Source organism: Astatotilapia calliptera, chromosome 9 (assembly GCF_900246225.1).
Source record: "Astatotilapia calliptera chromosome 9, fAstCal1.2, whole genome shotgun sequence".
NCBI lineage: Eukaryota > Metazoa > Chordata > Actinopteri > Cichliformes > Cichlidae > Astatotilapia > Astatotilapia calliptera.
The window spans coordinates 3,684,866-3,697,960 of record NC_039310.1 but is presented as its reverse complement, the minus strand read 5'-3'; the positions used below and the strand labels follow the sequence as shown (position 1 = coordinate 3,697,960).

Here is a 13,095-nt window from a genome sequence, read left to right as displayed (position 1 = left end):
TTTTATTTTTTTTTATAAATCACAATAGGATTCACATCAGATGAACCTTTAGAAAAAAACACTGGTGAGTAAACAGCAGAATCAGGAAAGGCTGGCCAGCTGTGGACTGATGCTCCACACTTTTACGTGTGACAACAAGAAGCAGGCAGGTGTCTAGAATAGAATAGAATGCCTTTATTGTCACTATACAGTTGTACAATGAGATACAGAGCATCTCCTACTCAGTGTAAACATGCTGGGGGGCACAGTTCTGCAGCGCTATGTACATATGGACAATATTAACATAGGGAAAAACATATATACATAAAATGTACAATATACAAGACGTAAGTAATATGTAATAAATAGTGTTATGTATATAGTTATTGCACATAGAATTGGTATTGCACAGTGGTGGTCCATAGAGGAAGTGGGAAGTGGGGGGCTGTGTTATCTGTGCATGTGTGAGTTCAGGGTGGTTATGGCTTTGGGGAAGAAACTGTTTTTGAGTCTGAGGGAAGCAGGCTGAACATGTTGGAGCCAGGGTGGGAGCTGTCCTTGATAATGTTTGCTGCTCTGCTGAGGCATAAATGTCCATCAGGGAGGGGAGAGGGCAGCCGATGATCTTTTGTGCTGTCTTGACCACACTCTGAAGCCTTGCTCTATCCGCCTTGGTGCAGCTGCCGTACCATACCGTGATGCAGTAGGTTAGCAGGCTCTCAATGGACGAGCGGTAGAAGGTCAGCAGCAGGTTGGAGTTCAGCTGAGGACTCTCATGAAGTGCAGCCGCTGTTGGGCCTTCTTGATGACCGCTGAGATGTTGTCTGTCCAGGAGATGTCAGCAGAGATGAGGACACCAAGGAACCGGATGGTGTGGACCCTCTCCACACACTCCCCGTTGATGTAGAGGGGGCCAAGTCAGTGCTGTGTCTCCTGAAGTCAACAATGAGCTCTTTGGTTTTCTTAGTGTTCAGTGCCAGGCTGTTCTCTGAACACCAGGCTGCCAGCTTCAGAACTTCCTCTCTGTACTCTGCCTCGTCTCCCTTCGAGATGAGTCCGACTACCGTGGTGTCATCAGCAAACTTGATGATGAGATTGTTGTTGTGGGTCGAACTGCAGTCGTGGGTGTAGAGAGAATACAGGAGGGGGCTCAGCACACAGCTCTGTGGGGAGCTGGTGCTCAGTGTGCGAGTGGAGGAGAGATGGGGGCGGAGTCTTACAGTCTGGGGTCGGTTTGTGAGGAAATCTTTTATCCAGGCACATGTGAGAGGAGGGAGGCCAAGAGTGACCAGTTTGGTGATGAGGATGTCCAGGTTGATTGTATTAAAGGCTGAGCTGTAGTCCACAAAGAGCAGTTGGACGTAGCTTTGCCGCTGCTCTAGGTGACTCAGCACAGCGTGGAGGGCTGTGGCGATGGCGTCTTCTGTGGATCTGTTTGCACGGTATGCAAACTGGTGGGGGTCGAATTCTGGGGGGAGGTAATCCTTGATGTTCTGAAGGACTAGTCTCTCAAAGCATTTCATGATTACCGGTGTGAGGGCCACAGGGCGGTAATCGTTCAGGCTGGAGATGGGAGACTTCTTCGGCACTGGGATGATTGTGGCTGACTTTGATCTTTTGATCTGCGTGTGCTGCTGAAGTTTAATCTTCATGTTCAATGTGTGGAGGCCGAGCTCAAAAGAATGAGGAACTGGTCACTTTGATGGACAGTTACTGCATTAAATCAAAGGACAGCTTGGCAAGTCAGTTGCAAGAAAACAGATTCTTAGTTTCTTAGTTAACAAAGTAAACTGAACTTTTAAAAATGTGATCAGATACAGGCCGTGCTCATGTTGCCAGTGAGTACTAAACATCTGGCTCCAGAGCTCAGCTGTCTGTGGGTTCAGGCTCCAGTGTTTCATCTGGAAACAGGAGAGGACGGTGTGACCGGCTCTCTTTGATGAGGAGCTCATTTGTCTGATTAAACAGGTTTCTGCTGTCATCATGTGTAAATCTGAAGGATATTAGAACAAATTACATGCAATGCTTGTAGCCACTGCGTGCTACTTGTGTTAGGTTTTTATGTGTTGTGGTTATCTGTGTGCAACTACACGGCAGATTAACTTCAGCGTGTCTGTGGATCCGTCACTCTGGTGTCCTGCCTTTCACCCACAGTCCACAGGGAAACCATCTATCTGCTGTCTGTTGTCACTGCTCAAATATTGCTTACAGTTATTTTAATTTGAGTTTGATAAGTTTGTGTATTTGTTCATTTAAAATCTTAACAGTGTTCATAAAGAGACTAACAGGACCATCATTACAGAGCTGTTTGTGTCAGTGCTTTGATCTGTGCTTATTAGTAATTATTGTTTCCATAAAGAGCCAGAAAACACTTTGATCAAATACTGATGATCAGCTATCCCGAATCCTATATAAAAGTTGTAATAGTATATGTACATTCTGTAAAAAGACACTTTTACTGAAGTAGAAGTACAGATGTTATGTGTTAAAATATACTTGTTGAGGCATTAAACTGTAAACCACAGCTGGAGCTATTTCACTGTGGGTAAATCACACCACAGTTTATTAGTTAGACTGTGTTATAATAATAATGGATACTTTATTGATCCCCATGGGGAAATTACTTGTTTTTCTCTGCATTTGACCCATTCACTCAGTGAAGCAGTGGGCAGCCCACTAAGCAGGCGCCCGGGGAGCAGTGTGTAGGGACGGTACCTTGCTCAGGGGTACCTCAGGGTAGCCGTTAAGTGGATTCGAACCGCCGACCTTCCGATCATGGGGCGACCACTTTACCTACTGAGTTATCCCTGCCCCTTATATTAATGCTACATAACATTAGAGTTCTCTATGAAATATCTGCCATTGTGAAAGAGTGATCTGTGCTACTTATCAGTAACTTTGTGTCTTTTTGATGATTTGTTGATGTTTTGAAGGTAAAGTTTGACGACGTTGTTATTTGTGTTGTGCACGTGTGGATGTCCTGATCTATCACCGGCTTCACTTTAATACCGAAAAACATCTTAAAAACCGTTGAACTCGGGGGCAGGTTTCTCATGCTCAGTACTGTGTTTGCTGCAGACGACATGTCTGTATTTTGACCAGAGTTTACAATAGCTAGATGTACCTGATCCTCGTTTTGTTTTTAAAATCATGAAGGCTGTGTAATACTGTACAGATGAATGGGACATCTGTGCAGTCAAACCTGACTCCTCTCTAAGTGCACAGAGCAGACACGCTGCATATGACTTGTATGCGTGGGTTTTTGAAGTTACAAGCAGTTGCACTCAAGAAATGAAAATATTTGCTCCGATTATGTTTTTTTCTTCTTCACGTGTGACTTATGATAACAAATCTCTCCACAGCCATCTGCCATGACAACATGGGGTAAGGGCAGGCAGAGATGCGACGAACACGCGTGATGTTAATAATAAGCATTCAGCACGTTGGTGGCAGCCACAACAGACATGATTACATACATGCTGTGAAAACACATTTGCCCTTTTCATGACTTCTTAGTTATTTGCAAATTTCTCACACTTACATATTTCAGTTTTAAATAATGATTTCCTTCATCATGCCTGGCAGGATCTACACCCAGACATGATTATTAGCAGACCTGTGGACTCACTTGCATAGAACCTGTCTGACAAAGTGAAGTGGAACAAAAGATCAAAAAGCATCGCGATCTAAAGAAAATGATGGACATGTGAGAAACCTGTGAGTCTCATTCCAACAGTTCATGTCCTGAAGGTTAAGCACACTTGTGTTATGGAGCAGGACGATGGTCTGAAACACCCAGCAGCTCCACCTCTGAAGGGCTCAAATGAACAAAATGACTTCAGTTTGATTCAGATGTCATCTCATGAAACAGGCTGTTCTTTGCCCACTGAACCATTTATTAAGGCTGAATTCATTTTCCCTTTTTAAGCCTTTTTCTCTGTTAACTGAAAAACTGCATTTTGTATCTAAAATATTAAAATTAGTTTGATGATCAGAAAGTGCGTTAAGTGTGACAAATCAGCAAAATGCTTTTTCACAGCACTGTGTATCGTGTTTCTGCATACGAAGTTCATTCCTATATCCATCTTAAGGAAAACACAAATGAGCTGCATGATTTCTATTCAGAGTTCTTTCACCATTATAAAAATGAGGCAACACAACATGTTCCCAATCATTGATGTTACTGTGTCACTTTCTGCAGAATAAGAAAAAATCTTTGAATTTGAATTCATACAAATGAATTTAAAACACAGCCACTCATCCAACCTCACACACACACTGGGCTCCTTCCTATACCTAGACCACAATACACTCCATAAGAACAACTGTGAGTGAGTGAGCATATCTCCAAGCACACTCCATTACAAGGCTAAATGAAATCTGTAGAATTTTACAGTTAATGTCAGCACTGAAGTGAAAACTGAGAATAAGATTTCTATCAACAACATAAAGAACAAAAGCATCTCTCCTCAAGGGCAGTTTAACCCCCCCGCAGCATCACGACGTCCACATCAACAAACAGCGTCATTTCCATGTTAGAAGACGAAGTCGATACTGTGGTGTGACTCTGCACTCTAACAAAGGTAAACTTTGTGTGTGTGTGTGAATGGACCTACCTGAGAGAGGGTAGCAGGCTAATGCAGAGGGCTCTGCTCTGTTTCTGAGTGCAGCTTTATACTGGCAGCTCTGCATGGCTGCGTTTGCCTCTGATTGGACAGATGGTGAAGGAGGGCTACACTGGAGGCAGCCAATGCTTGAGCTTTCTCTGATGAACACAGTCAAGCTGAGAGGAGATCATCTTGTCCTTTTGGACTCGTTCTATCCTACACTGGGACTGATTTGAAACACGTGCTTATTTTCTCTCTCGGGGAGGAACGGACATGTAGTGAAATGAATGTAAATTTCACTACTTATCTTTTGAAATTAAACCTACATTAAATTCAGTTAAGGTCACTTCAACTGTATGACAACAGTTGGCTCAAGACACTTTATACAACAAGCTATAGACCCCACACTAATACAGAGAAAACCCCAACCATCAGAAGACCTGCTGTGAGCAAGCACAGGACAGTGATCGACACATGACGAGTGCGAATAGAAAGGAGTGTGAATGAAGTGTATCATGCTATCATCCTATTGCAGCATAACTAAGGGAGGATTCAGGGTCACCTGGTCCAGCCCTAACTATATGCTTTAGCAAAAATGAAAGTTTGAAGCTTCATCTTTAAGGCAGAGGAAGGCTCTGAAAATCTACTTTTAAATACTCTAGGAACAACAAGTAGACCTGCAGAGCGAGAGCGAAGTGCTCTAATAGGGTGATATGGTGCTACAAGGTCATTAAGATAAGATGGGGCCTGATTATTTAAGACCTTGTATGTGAGGAGCAGGATTTTGAATTCTGGATTTAACAGGAAGCCAATGAAGGGAAGGCAGTAAAGGAGAAACCTGCTCTCTTTCAGTACTCTCTGCGGCATTTTGGATCAGCTAAAGAGTTTTCAGGGAGCGATCGTGGCTCAAGAGTTGGGCGTTCGGCTTGTAATCGGAAGGTTGCCGGTTCGAGCCCCGGCTCGGACAGTCTCGGTCGTTGTGTCCTTGGGCGAGACACTTCACCCGTTGCCTACTGGTGGTGGTCAGAGGGCCCGGTGGCACCAGTGTCCGGCAGCCTCGCCTCTGTCAGTGCGCCCCAGGGTGGCTGTGGCTACATGTAGCTGCCATCAGCAGTGTGTGGATGTGTGTGAATGGGTGGATGACTGGATATGTAAAGCGCTTTGGGGTCCTTAGGGACTAGTAAAGCGCTATATAAATACAGGCCATTTACCATTTAAGATAATGTGATTAGTAATAAATACATGAACTAGGTTTTCAGCATAATTCTGAGACAGGACGTTTCTAATTTTAGAGATGATGCACAAATACAAGAAAGCAGTTCTGCATGTTTGTTTAATATTTGCATTAAAGGACATCCTGGCCACATCTCACTGAGGCCAAGGTGAGGACACATAGACTGATAGGACACCATTTCTAAGATTTTCATGGCCAAATACAACAGTATCATACAGTGAACTGAGGTCTAGCAGGACGAGCAGTCCACTGTCAGAGAAGATCATGTGTAACCTTCACTAAAGCTGTTTCTGTGCTGTGATCAATTTTGGTGGACAGAAGGATGGGCCTCTGCGGACATAGCCAATAAAGGACGATGGAAGAGCCGTGGCGTCCAGGTCCAGGTCCAGACTGAGCAAACGCAGCCTTAGCCATTTAGTTATTCCGGCGTGTGTGTGAAGTGCGGAGTGAGTAGGAGTGAGCTCCCCAATATTTTTGGGAAGCCTTGTTTTCTCCTGTGTTGTTAGACCAGGGAGGTCAGACTCAGAATCAGAATCACGTTTATTGGCCATGTATATGCACAGACACATACAAGGAACTTGGTTCCGGTAGATGGTGACTCTCAAGCACAGCAATGTATAATGTAATAATAATGTAATGTCCACAATGTAAGCAACACAACACCCCCCCCCCCCCCCCACACACACACACACACATGCATACACAAGCTGTGTAAACCAACCATAAATAACGAATCTAAACTTATATACATAAAACACAGGATGACAGAAATGAATGAGGTGGAATGAATACTACAAAATGTACATAAGGTGCAGCTGCAGTCTGGCAGTGGGAGCAGTGTGACAGGTCAACTGTTTAGGAGGGAGATGGCGAGGGGAAAGAAACTGTTCCTGTGTCGGGTGGTCCTGGTCTGCAGGCTTCTGTACCGTCTGCCAGAGGGCAGCAGATCAAAAAGTCTGTGTCCAGGGTGTGAGGGGTCTGCGATGATTTTCCCTGCCCGTTTCCTGGTTCTTGAGAGGTACAGATCCTGGATGGAGGGCAGGGGGGCGCTGATGATCCTTTCTGCTGCCCGTACAGTCCGCTGCAGTCTGCTCCTGTCCTGTTTAGTGGCTGCTCCATACCAGACTGTGATGGAGGAGCACAGGACAGACTCAATGACCAGTGTAGAACTGGATCAGCAGCTCCTGTGGAAGACTGTACTTCCCCAGTTGTCTCAGGAAGTACATCCTCTGCTGGGTCTTTTTGAGGATGGAGTTGATGTTGGTCTCCCACTTCAGGTCCTGGGAGATGGTGGTACCCAGGAACTTGAAGGTCTTCACAGTCAACACAGGGCTGTCTGATATGGTGAGGGGGAGCAGAGTTGAGGGATGTCTCCTGAAGTCCACTGTCATCTCTACAGTCTTAAGAGTGTTCAGCTCCAGATTGTGCTGACTGCACCAGAGTACCAGCCGCTCAACTTCCTGCCGGTATGCAGACTCATCACCATCCTGAATGAGGCCAATGATGGTGGTGTCATCTGCAAACAGTCACTGGTGTAGAGGGAGAACAGTAGTGGTGAGAGGACACATCCTTGAGGGGCACCAATGAGGGACCGAGTTTCAGAGGTGATCTCCCCCAACCTCACTTGCTGCTTCCTGTCTGTCAGGAAGCTGGTGATCCACTGACAGTTTGGAGGAGAGAAGTTCAGGCACGATGGTGTTAAAAGACGAACTAAAGATTCATTAGAGAGAAATAGTCTAAATAAATAACAATTGTACTGAAAGTAGCTGTACGCTATACAACCAAGATAGCAGCATGTACTGACAGTGACTTTAGACCTAAAGTCCTCACGTCTGTAGTCATGCTGTGCTTCGAGCAGATAGTGTCTCAGCAGAGACTAACCCCCTCCCTCCACCCTCACCAGTGTGCTCACAGAGGATCACCATCAGCGTTCACAGAGAGCTGAACCATCTGAAGAACAGGAAGAGCCACGTGAGGATGCTCTTCATGGACTATGGCACAGCGTTCAACACCATAATACCAGACATAGTGCAGCATTTACCAGGGCAGAGGTAGAGAATTGTCCGGCTGGTACTCAGAAAGTAACCTCAAGCTGAACATCCTTAAAACCAAAGAACTCATAACGGACTTCAGGAGGCTCAGACAGATCAGAACCAATCTGTCTGCACCTTCAAGTTTATGGGGACCCACTTCCCCGCCAATCTCACCTGGACCCACAACCCCATCGCCGGGGTAAAGAAGGCCCAGTAGCGTTTGCACTTCCTCTCTGTCCTGAGGATGAATAACCTGGACCAGCTGGCCTTCTACCGCTCCTCAGGCCTCCTGCCTGGTGTTTGGTACTCAGGGGCCACGACTGAGAGCAGGAAGGCTGCATAGAGGGTCAGTAACACCAAAAAAATCATTGTCTGCTTTCTGACAGGCCATCGCCAGATCCTCCTGTCTCAGGAACAGCAAAGCCAGCACAGGTGAGCCCTCACACCCTGCTCAACACCTGTTTGACCCGCTCCCCTCCAGTCAGCACCTCAGGTCAATCAGGTCCCACATCTCCAGACTTACTAAAAGCTTCTTCCCCTGGGTCATTCAGACAAAAAAACACTATCCCCCACACCCCACCCCTGCCCACTCACCTCACCAATCTGAGCCATGGTCTGAGTAAATGCCGTCACTGAGGCCACTCACATATGGACTCAATACTCAGACCAAGTCCTTTTGCACTGCTTCCAAGCACTTTGTTCTCCAAAGTGTTCCTCTGCCTTGTTTTTATCTATTCCTCGTGTCTGACTGTTTATATTTTATTCCTGTACAGTTGGTGCGGAGCACCCATCATTTCTTTGTCCATGTACAATGACAGTGAGGGGCTATTCTTTTCTATTCTGGGTATTCCTAATAATAAGAAGTTATGTGAGTTGGTAAGGATTTGTTTCTTTAATGGTTAAAATGTTATTTCTGAAGAAATTCATGAAGTTCTTAAGTTTAAACAAATCCTCTGCTCAACAGACTGACTCTTTGTCCACCTGGCCACAGTGCTGAAAAGAAACAAGAGTTTTTCTTATTTGTTCTTATTTATTATTCTGGCTTACCAGATCAATTTGCACGAGCTTAAGCCTCAGTTTTTGTGCTTCTGTACAGCATCTAAAGATTCTTTTTCTTTCATATTAAAAACGGTAACTGTTACTTTAATGTTGTGTGGCTTAACATTAGAACTTTAATATTACCTAGTACCGTCTCTTATAATGACTATCATTTACAAATTGACTGCATATTGTTTTAATATGACTTGAAACTAGCACGTGAGACCATAATATCTTTAGGAAAGTGTTAGCTCTTCCTAGATTTACTCACAGACTTTCAGAGAACTGGAAGTGTTTCCAAGGCCACTGGTTTATGTTAAACTGATTTAAGACACTTTCATGTTTCTGAGATCCCAGAAGCTTCAACATTTTCATTAAGAGATTCTTTTCATAACCAACACCAATCCTGACATCCATACCCAATAACAGGGGCCCGTTCTTCGTACCTCGCTAAGTAAGTTAGCTGGATTAGATTGTTGACGATTTCGCGTGATCTTGGATCGTTCGGTTCCCCGAAGCTCATCCGGGACTTGCTGTCATAGCAACAGAGCCGTAAGCGTAAACCTGCTGGGGAGCAGGTTTACTTTATGTAAACAGGATTAGATCGCGGCCACGCAGGTATGTCCGCTTCATTTATATGAAAGCAACAGCGATATTCCACCACTGTTTCACCATAAATAAATAACATCAATGTAACTAAAGATAATGCAGCATCTGATCCTTGTATTGATGTCACACAGATACATACAGGTCATTTCCTAAAAAAGGGAAATGTACTATTAACATTCTATTACATGTATGTGATTATTACAGATGTAATTCATATTTCAGAGTAGCAATTGTAAATTACTTCGTGTAATCAAGATGAGAGACCACGGCTATAAAAGCGAAGGTGGATTTGGGAAGTCTGTCGCAGCCATGTCCTGTCCGTATACGCGAGCCACCCATTGTGGAAGGTGCAAGATTGATAAGGAGAGTCCTCAGAATTCAGCGTATATTGCGGGACAGACAGGATCCTTTAGCTCAGCGCGACAGTGTGCTCATAGAGAGATATCGATATTCCCGTGAGGGTATTATTTACTTAACCAACTTGTTGACGAGGGGGTGCAGGACCACCACCTGTCTTTTTTTTGCTCTGCCCTTTTCTTGGTTGCTGTTATGAACAAACAGATTATTTCAGGGTCTCTTTCCAAGAGACGACAAGCAATATAAGTGATAAATATTACCATTCTGTAGAATATTCTTATATTTCACTTTTACCTGTTCCCATGTTCTAGTGGGTCCTGTTGTGGCTCTAATGTGAAAGAGGATATAATATAACATATTATAATATAATATAATGTAATATAATATTGGATAATATAGTGTGATACAATAAATTTACCCTACCGCCTACTGGTGTTGGCCAGAGGGGCCGATGGCGCGATATGGCAGCCTGGCTTCTGTCAGTCTGCCCCAGGGCAGCTGTGGCTACAACTGTAGCTGCCTCCACCAGTGTGTGAATGTGAGAGTGACTGAATAGTGGCATTGTAAAGCGCTTTGGGTGCCTTGAAAAGCGCTATATAAATCCACTCCATTATTATTGTTATTATTGAATTACTTACGAGTTTAATTTGTCAGCAACTTTCTGCCAGCCCTCTCTCCTTGCTTTTGCAGCCTTTGCAGTGTTCCCTTGCGTTTTAATTAAACTCTGAAACTCCTGAAATCCCTCACTCAAGAGTTCTTGCTCTGCTGCCGGAAAATACCGAGCGCGCTCCTTCGACATTTTTGCCGACCAATCAAAGGGTTGCCGATCAATGTTTCTACTATCGATGCGTAGCTCCTGTTAAGCCACCCAGTGATCTCACATTACTTCATCCAGCTGTACTAATCGTCAACAGCAGGTGTGTTCGGAGAACCGGAATAGCGAGCTCAAAGTTAGCGCGATGATTTGGTCTTGGATGTGTCATTTGATCTTGGATGTAGTAAGCGAGGTACGAAGAACGGGCCCCAGGACTGCAGTAAGCTTCCTGGTGTTTGTGTCTAACCAGATACTTACTCATCTCCTTGGTCTCCAGTAACATTGTGACAAATTCTTAACCAGGATGGACAGTGGTGTGAAAAAGTGTTTGCCCTCTTCCTAAGTTCCTATTTTTTTGTGTGTTTGCTCACACTTAAATGCTTCAGATCATCAAACAAATGTAAATATTAGACAAAGATACCAGAAGTAAAAATGCACTTTCTAAATGAAGGCATTTATGATTAAAGGGGAAAAATCCAAACCCACGTGGCCCTGTGGGAAAAAGTGATTCCCCGTAAACCTAATAACTGGTTGGGCCAGGCTTAGCAGCAATCTGCTGCAAATTGCAATCGAGCATTTACAAAACTGACAGTGAGTCTTTTACAGCACGGCGAAGAAATTTTGTCAAGAAATCGTTCAGTCTCTTAACCCAAGCAGCTGTTTCCTGATCTGCTGCTGTGAAGATGTTAGGATATGAAAAAGGTCTCTGTGGTATAGCTGTAGTTCAGGGCCATTTTTAATTGGCCCGTCATTTTATAAATTAAATAGAATATGGCCGCACTTCAACTTTTGCTTGAGTGTATTGCACTTCTTAGTTTTAACACCAGGGGGAGCTGCTGTTGATCAAGGCAGTTGCTCCACCAAAAAGGACAATCACAGAAGAAATTTACCCCAAGTTACTAAACATGGCAGAACCAAAGAAGCGAAAAGTAGAAAGTGAGTGCAGAAAATTTCAGACATGGTGGGAGAGTGAAGATTCCTTCAAAGAGTTCAAGACAAAGTGTGTCTGTTTGATCTGCACTGAGACTGTGGCAGTTATGAAAGAGGATAATGTACGACGTCATTATGAAACCAAACATCAGGCCTGTGCATCCGACACTGGTGCTGAGCCAGAGCAGAAATTAAAGCAAAGGGTAGCTCTCCTGTGGGGTCAGCAACAGTATTTCTTTGTGCTCAAAAGGTCCAGGAGAAGGCTCCAATAGCCGCTATGAGGTCGCCCAACTCATCACAAGACATGGCGAGCCTTTTTCAGATGGAGACCTCATAAAACACGGCCTCGTTAAAGTCACCGAAATAATGTGGAAACAGTGCAGGACTTCAACAACGTCAGCGTGTCCAGAAATCCAGTCGTGCGACGCATTGAAAACTCGTCGGCCAACATTAAACTGCAACTGTCTGATGAAGCTGCGCTTTTGATTTTTACTCCATCGCATGTGATGAGAGCACCGACGCCACAGACGCCGCACAGCTGCTATTTTTTTTGCAGGGAGTGGACGAGAGCACGAGCGCTTTAAAAATATATCCCACAGTACCCGTGTGTTAATAAGCATGCACGTGCACACATGCTTCAAATATCAATAAAGCGCATTGATTCTGTCACTACCCTGGTTTTGCGTAACACTTTCTTTATACGCACAGCGCACGCACACGTAGTCAGCTGATCTCATCTGATGCACATCTGCTCCTCGATCAAGTGACATTTGAATTTTGGCACGAGTGGTGATCAGCACCACAGCTGGATGGCCCGATTTACATACCCAGCGCAGCTGATACTCACCAGAATAATCTACTAAAATGATGCACTCCTGTTATTAAGTCCAGTTCAGCCTGTTAATGTTGATAATCGTTTGAAGCGAACGTTAATAGATGTGTTGCTGAGCCTAATAACTTAAATAACAGGCTTGAAATGTACCCGTCCCATCTTCATTGTTTTTCTCTGTGCTGTCTAAGAAGAAATCTAAGGCTGTTCTGAGAACGAGCTACCAAAGCTTTTTCTGAATAAATCAATAAAGATCCATTTATGGAAAGCTGTGATGAAGGCAGCTTTAATTATATTCAACAATATAACACATTTGACCACTTTTAAGGGATTTTTCTAACTTTAATACACTAAAGTTAAGGTTATATACCTAATTCCTAGTAAGCGGCCCAGCCCCTCCTATATATTTATGTACGTGGCCCTCAGTGAAAAAAGTTTGGACACCCCGGCTGTAGTTGGTCGGCAGCACCTGTAGGGGGAGCATTTTTAGCCTTCTTAGGAAAAGTGACCTTATCCAACAGAGCTGTGATGTTAGCTTTCCTTGATAGATCTTAGGAGATCCCATGGAATCTAAACCATGGTACACACTCCACCCTGTTACTGTTGATGAAGACTGGAGCATTACCCTCATGAAAGTCAGTGGTAACAAGTTTTATGGAGTGATG

The 13,095-nt window shown here is 44.2% G+C and overlaps 1 protein-coding gene across 4 annotated transcripts in view; it reads right to left on the bottom strand.

The window, feature by feature from the left end:
• The window catches only part of palmdb (palmdelphin b), an 89,717-nt gene that overhangs the window by 17,471 nt on the left and 59,151 nt on the right, over window positions 1–13,095 (bottom strand). Inside the window, exon 1 of one of the 4 annotated variants that reach the window (XM_026179205.1) lies at window positions 4,596–4,934. The exons of the other annotated variants lie outside the window; for them this stretch is intronic. The gene's annotated coding sequence lies outside the window, so the exon portion shown is untranslated. Of the gene's footprint in view, window positions 1–4,595; window positions 4,935–13,095 lie in introns of those variants that run through there. 4 annotated transcript variants of the gene reach the window in all.